The 12,746-nt window shown below is 46.8% G+C and overlaps 1 protein-coding gene across 6 annotated transcripts in view; it reads right to left on the reverse strand.

Annotated features, from left to right (window-relative positions):
• The window catches only part of KAZN (kazrin, periplakin interacting protein), a 901,428-nt gene that overhangs the window by 453,758 nt on the left and 434,924 nt on the right, over positions 1-12,746 (reverse strand). The gene's annotated exons all lie outside the window — the stretch shown is intronic.

Consider the following 12,746-nt stretch of genomic DNA (forward strand, 5'->3'; position numbering starts at 1 on the left):
ATTGCTGCTGCTGCTGCTGCTGCATCTATTGGGCGGCTGTTGAATAAAGAGAATCAAAGGGCCAATGAATATCTTGATATTCAATAGCCCTAGTTTGGAGGAATGGGGGATTTGATAATTACCGTCTCTCATCTGCTGCTGGCCTCCCCTCCTCAGCATGTTCCATTTGCTGCTCCATTTGGGGTGGTGGTGGTGCTGATGGTGCTGCAGTGGTCTCCTGCCTTCTCCTGCGCTTGGTTGCTTTCTTGGGTGGCATGTTGGGTGTGGCTGTGGGTCCCACTGTCTTGCTTTTATATATGTCTTGTGGGCAGAGCTACTGAGCATGCTCAGACCAAAAAAAACGGATCCGGCCACCGGATCCGGCTTTCGCCGGATCAGGCGCATTGCGGCACTCATAGGCTTTCATTGTGTGAAAAAGCCGGACGCGCCGCACCCGGCGTGTCCGGCTTTTTCGCCGGAGACAAAAAACGTTACAGTAGCCGTTTTTTCCAGACGCCGGATCGCGACACATTGCCGGATCCGGCGAAAACCGGATGAAACGCATGGCCATCCGGCGCGATCCGGCGCAAATGCAAGTCAATGGGGGGGAAACCGGATCCGGCTTTGCATTTCGCCGGATCCGGTTTTTGTCAAAAGCGCCGGATCACGCCTGACGGCGAAAACCTGATGTGTGAAAGAGGCCTTAGAGATTCTCTGGAGTATCGCAATAAGCCTCTGACCCAGTGAAAGCTTCTAAGAAATGTCGGAATTGAAATTTAAAGATCTTGAAGACGATTTGAGAACTGATATTGACCATAATCAGTGTCATTCACTGTGCGAGGTTTAGTCACTGTGGCCATGTATTACTGACTACACGGCATCGATGGCAAATATGAGACGTGATAAGGCGGCAGCAGTGCGTATCGACTTCCACATGAAATGTAATGGAGTCTATATGACAAGCTGACACGTAGGGATAATGAAACACGGGACTGGGAGAAGGATCAGAATTTAGACTCTCATTTCTAATGTCAGGTTTGATGATGCAGACGTCTCCTCTCTTCAGATTAAAGTAATGGAGGAGGATGAAATGTGTAAGAAAAATACTGAATCCCTCCATTGTGCAGCTCTGATGTCCAGCAGGCATTGAGCTGGACAATTTGTCTGCACATCACGTGCTGTATTTGATGGATATGAGGAATTACTAGAATCGAAGAGCCGGTTTGTAGGCTTCATAAGCTAATGTCAAGAAAATTACAAGATCCTACTATTTGTATGGAAAAAGCAAAATTTTTCTTTTCAGGAAGTATTTCAATTGTACTGTAAAAAAAAGATCTGTTGCCATGTAGGAAAACGTTGTTGATTTTTTTTTAGAGAGATAGCGCCATCTTTGTACATTGCCCAAGTCTGGTAATACAGCTCAGACTCATTCATATAAGTGGCTTGAAATGCAATGCCATACAAAGCCCATGGGCAAGAGCGGTGCTTGTTTTATGGAACAATTCAGCCATGTTTTCCTACTGTCAAAAAGCCTCTTCTAGATGACTTGTTTCCATCATTACATCTTTAGCTTCACTAATTATAAAATAAATACCTGATGAACGTACAAGTAATCTGATTACTATATGACTGGCAAAGGCCGTGATCAGTGGCGTATCTAGAGTCTGATGATACCCAGTGCAAGATTTGGACCGCCCCCTCCCCATCCTGAATAAATTATATATATGTTATATTATATATATGCATATTCCATCCTGGTATATATGGCCCTCATCATTGCCATATCCTTGCATATATGTCCCCTGTTCTGCTGCTGTTAATTAATGTATAGAAGAAAATAAATCATTATACTCATCAGTGGCTAACATACAAGTCATGGGGCTCCAAAGAAGAAGTATAATGCACCGCCTATAGTTCTCCATATAATATACTGCACAGCCCATAGTTGTCCATGTAGTATAATGCACAGTGCATAATCTTCCATAAAGAATAATACACAGCCTATAGTCATCCATAAAGTATCATGCACCCCCGTAGTCCTCCACATAGTATAACACATCCCATAGTCCTCCATATAATATACTCCACAGCTCATAGTCATCCATTTAGTATAATGCACAGCCCACAGCCATCCATAAAGTATAATGCACAGCCCATACTCATCCATAACGTATAATGCACAGCCCATTCTTATCCATAAAGTATAATGCACAGCCCATACTCATCCATAAAGTATAATGCACAGCCCTTTCTTATCCATAAAGTATAATGCACAGCCCATTGTCATCCATAAAGTATAATGCACAGCCCATAGTCATTCATAAAGTATAATGCTTATCTCATAGTCATTAATAAAAAATAATGCACAGTTCATAGTCATTCATATAGTAAAATGCACAGCGCATAACCCTCCTTAACATATAATGCACAGTCCATAGTCATCTAAAAAGTATAATGCACAGCCCACACTCACCATAAAGTATAATGCACAGCCCATACTCACCATAAAGTATAATGCATGGCAAGAGCTGCCACTAGGAATTTCGGAGCCCCATACTGGCAAAACTTTCGGGGCCCCCTTGAGACTCCGCCCAGGCTCCACCCCAGCCCCACCACCACTGTCCACAGTCCCACTGCTCTCTCTTGGAAAAACTCCACTTCTCACCAATTAGCCCTAATATACCCCATCCTGGCCCCATGTTTCTCATTCCTGGCTCCAGCCATATGTTCTCCCATTCTGCCCTCATGAGTATCCATTCTGCCCACATATGATCTCCCCATCCTGCCCCATCTGTCCCATGATCCTGACCCATCTGTCCCAAGATCCTGCCTCTTGATCCTGCCCCATCTTTCTCCATTGTATCCATCCTGCCTCATGATCCTGCACCATGTGTCTCCATCCTGCACCATGATCCTGCCCCATCTGTCTCCATCATGCCCCATGACCCTGCCCCATCTGTCTCCATCCTGCCCCATATTCCTGCCCCATTTGTCTGTACCCTGCCCCCATGTCTCCATCCTGCCCCCACGTCTCCATCCTGCGCAATGTGTTTACATCCTGCCCCTGTGTCTCCCGTCATGCTCCCATGTCTCCATTCTGCATCATGTGTTTACATGCTGCCCCGTGTCTCTCATCCTACCCCCTGTCTCCATCCTCTCCCATGTTTCTCATCCTGCCCCTGTGTCTCCCATCCTGCCCCTTGTCTCCCATCCTGCCCCAGGTCTCCATTCTGCGCCAGGTCTCCATTCCGCCCCAGGTCTCTATTCTGCCCCATGTGTTTACATCCTGCCCCTGTGTCTCCCGTCCTGCCCCCATGTCTCCCATCCTGCCCACACTTTCTCCTTACCTGGCTGCGGTCCAGCGCCGATGTCCACCCCAGGCATTTCAGGGCAGACTCGCTGGCAAATGACAATGACATCATACGTCGGCGACGTGCGCACTGACGTCAGCTGCCAACCTCTGATTGGCTGACAGCTTTTAATTACTGCCATGGGCCCACACGGCAATAGAGTTCAACTGAACCTGCGTCTCAGATGCAGGTTCAATTTCTGCACTGGCAGAATCCTGCCGCTGGGGCCTGATGAACAGAAGAAATGGGGCTTGATATGGGCCCCCTCTGATCATCGGGCTCCATACGCCAGTCAGGGCAGTAATGCCCTGATGGCGGCCCTGAGCACAGCCCATGCTCACCATAAAGTATAATGCACAGCTCATAGTCATCGATAAAGTAGAATGCACAGCCCTTAGTCATCCATAAATTATAATGCACAGCCTATAGTCATCCAAAGTAGTGTAATGCATCCCCATATTCATCTTATAAAGTATAATGCATGGAATGGTCATCCATAGTAGTATAATGCACCCCCATAGTCATCCGTAGTAGTATAATGCACCCCATAGACATTCACAGTAGTATAATACACCCCATAGTCATCTGTATGTAGGAAGACCGGGCTGCGGCCACCTGTACTGTGCTGGGTCTCTAACTGTCGAAGCTGCGTCCCAGGTTGTCCGGGGGAAAGAATAGGGAACTGGACAGACCCTTTCACCCTGAAATGGGGGAGTGGCAGAGAGAAAAGCGTTCGTAACCAAGGGCAGTTTTCCACCTACAAAGACTGAGGCAGACAGGGTGCAGGTGTGGTGTGCTCTGGCCTCCAGGGAGCAGAGGCTCGGCAGATTGCAGCCGAAACCCACGAGCACGTAACCGGGACTGTGAGCAGAGACAGGCCCGTGGACTCTGGTAGGCTTAGGGCCATGCTCGTGCAAAAAGGTGTGGGCTGTGTACAGGACCCGGTACTGAGGACCCCTGTGCTGTCCCACATACTAGAGATCCCATCTGATATCCGGGGTTTTTCCACATCTGTAAATTTGGCTGCACCAGCGTATGGACTAGGGGCTCAGTGGAAGGTACCGGACACCAACTGCTGCTGCTAGAAGACAGATCGCCAACCCTGGACCCCATTTGAGGACATTTCGTTGACAGCCACAAGGACTACAACCCTCATCAGAACATTTGCAGCTGAGAGAACCGTGGACACGATAAGTTTACTGAGTGAACCGTTACTTTTTTTTGGTCTATTCTCCTTTACTCATTCCCAGTTTAACTGTTCATCTCCCTGTGAGGAGTACCCTAACTGTAAAATTAAACTGCTAACCCTTGCTCTGCTTTTCTTGCGCCACTGCATCTCGCAACCTGCTTACATTTCCATACTAGTATAATGCACTACTATATATACTTACAGTTGTGGCCAAAAGTATTGACACTGCTGCAGTTCTGTCAGATAATACTCAGTTTCTTCCTGGAAATGATTGCAAACACAAATTCTTTGGTATTATCATCTTCATTTAATTTGTCTTAAATGAAAAAACACAAAAAGAATTGTCCTAAAGCCAAATTGGATATAATTCCACACAAACATAAAAAAGAGGGTGGACAAAAGTATTGGCACTGTTCTAAAAATCATATGATGCTTCTCTAATTTGTGTAATTAACAGCACCTGTAACTTACCTGTGGCACCTAACAGGTGTTGACAATAACTAAATCACACTTGCAGCCAGTTGACATGGATTAATGTTGACTCAACCTCTGTCCTGTGTCCTTGTGTGTACCACATTGAGCATGGAGAAAAGAAAGAAGACCAAGAACTGTCTGAGGACTTGACAAACCAAATTGTGAGGAAGCATGAGCAATCTCAAGGCTACAATTCCATCTCCAAAGACCTGAATGTTCCTGCGTCTACCGTGCGCAGTGTCATCAAGAAGTTTAAAGTCCATGGCACTGTGGCTAACCTCCCTAGATGTGGACGTAAAAGAAAAATTGACAAGAGATTTCAACACAAGATTGTGTGGATGTTGGATAAAGAACCTCGACTAAGGCTAGTTTCACACTAGCGTTTATTCCACGCAGTGCACGGCGCCACTAAGCCCCGCCCCCTGCCGGCTCCCTGCCCGCCCCATCTGGTCATCGCCGCCTACTATCGCACATGGACGCTTGCGATCTGCGCACCCTATCTTTAGCTTAGGGTGCGCAGATCGTGCGCTGGCTGTGCACTAGTAGGATTTTGGCATGCACTGCGCATTTATGAAGGTGCGCCGAGCGTGCCAAAATGCAACATGCTGCGCTCTGCGCACATGGGCGCACCTTCAAAAGTGCGCAGTGCACGCCAAAATCCTACTAGCGCACCACCAGCGCACGATCTGCGCACCCTATGCTAAAGATAGGGTGCGCAGATCACAAGCGTCCATGTGTGATAGTAGTCGGCGATGACCGGATGGGGCGGGCAGGGAGCCGGCAGGGGGCGGGGCTTAGTGGCGCCGTGCGTTGCGTGGAATAAACGCTAGTGTGAAACTAGCCTTACATCCAAACAAGTTCAAACTGCCCTGCAGTCCGAGGCTACAACATTGTCAACCCGTACTATCCGTCGGCGTCTGAATGAAAAGGGACTGTATGGTAGGAGACCCAGGAAGACCCCACTTCTTACCCCGAGACATAAAAAAGCCAGGCTGGAGTTTGCCAAAACTTACCTGAAAAAGCCTAAAACGTTTTGGAAGAATGTTCTCTGGTCAGATGAGACAAAAGTAGAGCTTTTTGGGCAAAGGCATCAACATAGAGTTTACAGGAGAAAAAAAGAGGCTTTCAAAGAATAAAACACGGTCCCTACAGTCAAACATGGTGGAGGTTCCCTGATGTTTTGGGGTTGCTTTGCTGCCTCTGGCACTGGACTGCTTGACCGTGTGCATGGCATTATGAAGTCTGAAGACTACCAACAAATTTTGCAGCAAAATGTAGGGCCCAGTGTGAGAAAGCTGGGTCTCCCTCAGAGGTCATGGGTCTTCCAGCAGGACAATGACCCAAAACACACTTCAAAAAGCACTAGAAAATGGTTTGAGAGAAAGCACTGGAGACGTCTAAGGTGGCCAGCAATGAGTCCAGACCTGAATCCCATAGAACACCTGTGGAGAGATCTAAAAATGGCAGTTTGGAGAAGGCACCCTTCAAATATCAGGGACCTGGAGCAGTTTGCCAAAGAGGAATGGTCTAAAATTCCAGCAGAGCATTGTAAGAAACTCATTGATGGTTACCGGAAGTGGTTGGTCGCAGTTATTTTGGCTAAAGGTTGTGCAACCAAGTATTAGGCTGAGGGTGCCAATACTTTTGTCTGGCCCATTTTTGGAGTTTTGTGTGAAATGATCAATGTTTTGCTTTTTGCTTCATTCTCTTTTGTGTTTTTTCATTTAAAACAAATTAAATGAAGATAATAATACCAAAGAATTTGTGTTTGCAATCATTTTCAGGAAGAAACTGAGTATTATCTGACAGAATTGCAGGGGTGTCAATACTTTCGGCCACAACTGTATATATACTACTATACTTATATATACTTATAATTATACTACTATATATAGTTATATATAGTAGTATAATTCACCCCATAGTCATCCATAGTAGTATAATGCACCCCATAGTCACTCTGTTGTTTCCATCTGATGCCTCCGCTGCTGCATTTAGTTGCTTGCTTGTAGTATCATCAACATAGGCTTTACGTAATTTATGAATGAAGCCCAAAAAATTATTAGACCCCACTATTCGTAAGTAATTTATTCCAAAGTGGGCTTCTGACGTGGATTGTAGATTTCATACTCTTAGTAATAGAGCAGAATATTGTTAGTGAAGGCTTTCCATAGATTCACTTGACCTTGTGACACACACATAACCCATTAGCTCAATGCAGCATCTGGTTATACAAGTGGAATTTATTACTCCTTTGAAATGTTTACACGAAAAAAACTTGAAACATTGATGTTCTTCAGTTAGGTCTCTGTCTTAGATTATGTTGCCTGCCTGGTATTTTTCATGAGGCTGCTGGTCATCTTCAGTGAATTCAGATATGTCTACCCTTAAAGCATATGTGAGCTTCTACAATAATTATTTATTTCTATAAAGCATCTAAAAGGAAAAATAATAGGGAACAAAAAAACAAAATATTTTACAGTACATCTCTATACAGTGACTCCTGGTGTATTATCTTTCTTCTTTGATGTCACTGAGTTTACTATATCTGTACTGTGATATCACTGTGTTTATTATTCCTGTACAGTGACATCACTGCATTTATTGGGAGTTGGAAGTTTCGCCCCCAGCAGTTCGCCCCCAGCATTTCGCCCCCAGCAGTTTGCCCCCACAGTTCGCCCCCAGGTACACTTCGCCCCCGAACATTTCGCCCCCAGCATTTCGCCCCCAGGTTGTTTCGCCCCCGCACATTTCGCCCCCGCACATTTCGCCCCCAGCAGTTCGCCCCGGATGTTTCGCCCCCAGCAGTTCGCCCCCGGATGTTTCGCCCCCGGATGTTTCGTCCCCAGCAAATCGCCCCCGGATGTTTCGCCCCCAGCAGTTCGCCCCCGGATGTTTCGCCCCCAGCAGTTCGCCCCCGGATGTTTCGCCCCCGGATGTTTCGCCCCCAGCAGTTCGCCCCCAGCAGTTCGCCCCCGGATGTTTCGCCCCCGGATGTTTCGCCCCCAGCAGTTCGCCCCCGGATGTTTCGCCCCCGGATGTTTTGCCCCCAGCAGTTCGCCCCCAGCAGTTCGTCCCCGGATGTTTCGCCCCCAGCAGTTCGCCCCCGGATGTTTCGCCCCTGGATGTTTCGCCCCCAGCAGTTCACCCCCGGATGTTCGCCCCCGGATGTTTCACCCCCGGATGTTTCGCCCCCTGTCAGTTCGCCCCCAGCAGTTCATCCCTGGATGTTTTGCCTCTAGCAATTTGCTCCTGGATCTTTCGCATCCGGGAAAGACCTGCCTGAACTGAACACTTCGCCCCCGAACATTTCGTCCCCAGCATTTCGCCCCCAGGTTGTTTCGCCCCCAGCAGTTCGCCCCCGGATGTTTCGCCCCCGGATGTTTTGCCCCCAGCAGTTCGCCCCCAGCAGTTCGTCCCCGGATGTTTCGCCCCCAGCAGTTCGCCCCCGGATGTTTCGCCCCTGGATGTTTCGCCCCCAGCAGTTCACCCCCGGATGTTCGCCCCCGGATGTTTCGCCCCCAGCAGTTCGCCCCCGGATGTTTCGCCCCCGGATGTTTTGCCCCCAGCAGTTCGCCCCCAGCAGTTCGTCCCCGGATGTTTCGCCTCCAGCAGTTCGCCCCCCGGATGTTTCGCCCCTGGATGTTTCGCCCCCAGCAGTTCACCCCCGGATGTTCGCCCCCGGATGTTTCACCCCCGGATGTTTCGCCCCCTGTCAGTTCGCCCCCAGCAGTTCATCCCTGGATGTTTTGCCTCTAGCAATTTGCTCCTGGATCTTTCGCATCCGGGAAAGACCTGCCTGAACTGAACACTTTGCCCCCGAACATTTCGCCCCCAGCATTTCGCCCCCAGGTTGTTTCGCCCCCGCACATTTCGCCCCCGCACATTTCGCCCCCAGCAGTTCGCCCCCGGATGTTTCGCCCCCGGATGTTTGGCCCCCAGCAGTTCGCCCCCAGCAGTTCGTCCCCGGATGTTTCGCCCCCAGCAGTTCGCCCCCGGATGTTTCGCCCCTGGATGTTTCGCCCCCAGCAGTTCACCCCCGGATGTTTGCCCCCAGATGTTTCGCCCCCAGCAGTTCGCCCCCCGGATGTTTCGCCCCCAGCAGTTCGCCCCCGGATGTTTCACCCCCGGATGTTTCGCCCCCTGTCAGTTCGCCCCCAGCAGTTCATCCCTGGATGTTTTGCCTCTAGCAATTTGCTCCTGGATCTTTCGCATCCGGGAAAGACCTGCCTGAACTGAACATGGGCAGGTTTGCTTATCACTAATAATACACCATATGAGTCTAAGATATACAATTCTGATCAAATTAGTTTTTTTTATTCTCAAACTTTGTTTTCTAGATGAGTAATTTTACAAACAGACAGGAAAATAGTAGGATTTCATTGGTTACTAAGGAGGTCGTGCCCCCTTGGGAGCAGAACGGATCCTGGCTCCCTATGATACATTCAGGGCTGCTTGTTCACAGCCCTCTGCAAAGCTCCCCTTCAGCCTCCGCTCATGTGCTCTGTCCTGGACAAGAGGAGGGCTCCCCCCTGCCTGTGTAAAGCCGTTACAGGACGGAACACATAGGGGGGGCTTTGCAGAGGGCTGTAAACCAGCAGCCCTTTATACATCATAGGGAATATATTGTTAGCTGCATGCTCCTGTGCAGCCACGCCCTCTAGAATCCATCCACAAGTACTGCTACTAAGGAGAAACAACCTCCTTAGCAACCACTGAAATCCTGCAGCACATGGAGCTTTAACTTGGATGAGACTTTTCACACAGAAGTGAAGCTGCTGGAAGGTCTCCTTTGGAAATTAATATCATGGGCACAGGTACTATAACATAACATGTTTTTTGCAGAGTTATGCTTTAACTGTATACAGTGGGGAAAAAAAGTATTTAGTCAGTCAGCAATAGTGCAAGTTCCACCACTTAAAAAGATGAGAGGCGTCTGTAATTTACATCATAGGTAGACCTCAACTATGGGAGACAAACTGAGAAAAAAAAATCCAGAAAATCACATTGTCTGTTTTTTTTTCATTTTATTTGCATATTATGGTGGAAAATAAGTATTTGGTCAGAAACAAAATTTCATCTCAATACTTTGTGATATATCCTTTGTTGGCAATGACAGAGGTCAAACGTTTTCTGTAAGTCTTCACAAGGTTGCCACACACTGTTGTTGGTATGTTGGCCCATTCCTCCATGCAGATCTCCTCTAGAGCAGTGATGTTTTTGGCTTTTCGCTTGGCAACACAGACTTTCAACTCCCTCCAAAGGTTTTCTATAGGGTTGAGATCTGGAGACTGGCTAGGCCACTCCAGGACCTTGAAATGCTTCTTACGAAGCCACTCCTTCGTTGCCCTGGCGGTGTGCTTTGGATCATTGTCATGTTGAAAGACCCAGCCTCGTTTCATCTTCAATGCCCTTGCTGATGGAAGGAGGTTTGCACTCAAAATCTCACGATACATGGCCCCATTCATTCTTTCATGTACCCGGATCAGTCATCCTGGCCCCTTTGCAGAAAAACAGCCCCAAAGCATGATGTTTCCACCACCATGCTTTACAGTAGGTATGGTGTTTGATGGATGCAACTCAGTATTCTTTTTCCTCCAAACACGACAAGTTGTGTTTCTACCAAACAGTTCCAGTTTGGTTTCATCAGACCATAGGACATTCTCCCAAAACTCCTCTGGATCATCCAAATGCTCTCTAGCAAACTTCAGACTGGCCCGGACATGTACAGGCTTAAGCAGTGGGACACGTCTGGCACTGCAGGATCTGAGTCCATGGTGGCGTAGTGTGTTACTTATGGTAGGCCTTGTTACATTGGTCCCAGCTCTCTGCAGTTCATTCACTAGGTCCCCCCGCGTGGTTCTGGGATTTTTGCTCACCGTTCTTGTGATCATTCTGACCCCACGGGGTGGGATTTTGCGTGGAGCACCAGATCGAGGGAGATTATCAGTGGTCTTGTATGTCTTCCATTTTCTAATTATTGCTCCCACAGTTGATTTCTTCACTCCAAGCTGGTTGGCTATTGCAGATTCAGTCTTCCCAGCCTGGTGCAGGGCTACAATTTTGTTTCTGGTGTCCTTTGACAGCTCTTTGGTCTTCACCATAGTGGAGTTTGGAGTCAGACTGTTTGAGGGTGTGCACAGGTGTCTTTTTATACTGATAACAAGTTTAAACAGGTGCCATTACTACAGGTAATGAGTGGAGGAAAGAGGAGACTCTTAAAGAAGAAGTTACAGGTCTGTGAGAGCCAGAAATCTTGATTGCTTGTTTCTGACCAAATACTTATTTTCCACCATAATATGCAAATAAAACGAAAAAAAAACAGACAATGTGATTTTCTGGATTTTTTTTTCTCAGTTTGTCTCCTATAGTTGAGGTCTACCTATGATGTAAATTACAGACGCCTCTCATCTTTTTAAGTGGTGGAACTTGCACTATTGCTGACTGACTAAATACTTTTTTTCCCCACTGTATATCAAAACTGTTTTAACAAGAAACATAAAAAGGTATAGAGGGGAAGGATTAGAGAAAAAGAGAAAATACAAATTGCAGGTTATAATGCTTGAATTATTTTACAGCTAAAAACACTGCTCTCAAAACATACAATATGTGACCATGAACTAAAAATCAAAGCTGTAGGCGATGCCTCTCAGATAATCCATCAAGCTTCTATTATCGAAATCTTGCACGATACGTTTAACCCTTGCTGAAATTGCAGCATACTTTTTGTTTCTTGCAGCGATGGGATTTCCTGCTATTATCTGAATAATTTCAAAACTATGGAGCTCTTGCTGATGTTTCAGACAGTTAATGAACCGGTATATATTTTGGAAAAGAGTACCACATGTTTCTCGAAAGCTACGGTGCCATCCTTCGACATCAATAATTTGTTTGCTGTTGATCATTCAATGTTCGTTCATACACATTCCAGAATTGAACTGGAAACAAAGGTGCTTGACGTCCTCTGCGAGTCATTCAACCAATATACGTATTTTCATAATAGCTGGCAATGGGTATGGCTTCTTGTGGAAAGTCAGGATCTTCCACCAATTCTTCAAATGATTGCACAACATTCTGTGGTGGTAGAAAGGCCAGGGCAGGTATCATGCGTATCCAACGGGCAACTTCATGGTCACCTTGGTATTGCATCTTGAGTCCTTCATTTTGAACTTTACGCCAAACCGACTGTGATAGGTGGAAAAAGCAACCAGTCTTCACAAGGTTGGGGAATTCACTTTCAAATGCCTGTATTGCAGCTAGTTCAAAATCCAACATCAGGTTGTCTGGCTGCAGTCCAGGCTGCAAGTTCTTCAGCTCTTGCAGCAACCTCTGGTATGTAGAACGGCTCTTGTCTGTCAGCAAGGTGAACACTACAGGAACAACAAGGCCGCTGTGGACTACATGGATTGTGTAAAGTTGCTTAAACAAGGCTGGTGTAGTGAAAAACATGCTATCAGCAAACCACTCTTTACTTTGTGCCAGTAGATGGAGATTGTCTCTTGTTCCAAATATCAACATACGGCTGTGTCCATTTCCTAATTTAAAATGAAAGTATTAGTAGAGGAAATAACAGGAAAAGTGTAACAAGCAGCAGACAAAGTTTTGGGATAAATTCACAAAAAAAATATCCTAATCAGAAGACTCTGTTCATATCTCACATTAAATACTCACATTTTGCTCCAGATTTTCTGATTTCATAATAAAAAAACAGAAGCAAAATCTAGTGTGAAGGGGCCAACCAATAGTTTTTTACA

Source organism: Dendrobates tinctorius, unplaced genomic scaffold (assembly GCF_039654945.1).
Source record: "Dendrobates tinctorius isolate UK_male_01 unplaced genomic scaffold, ASM3965494v1 ptg000086l, whole genome shotgun sequence".
Taxonomy (NCBI): Eukaryota; Metazoa; Chordata; class Amphibia; order Anura; family Dendrobatidae; genus Dendrobates; species Dendrobates tinctorius.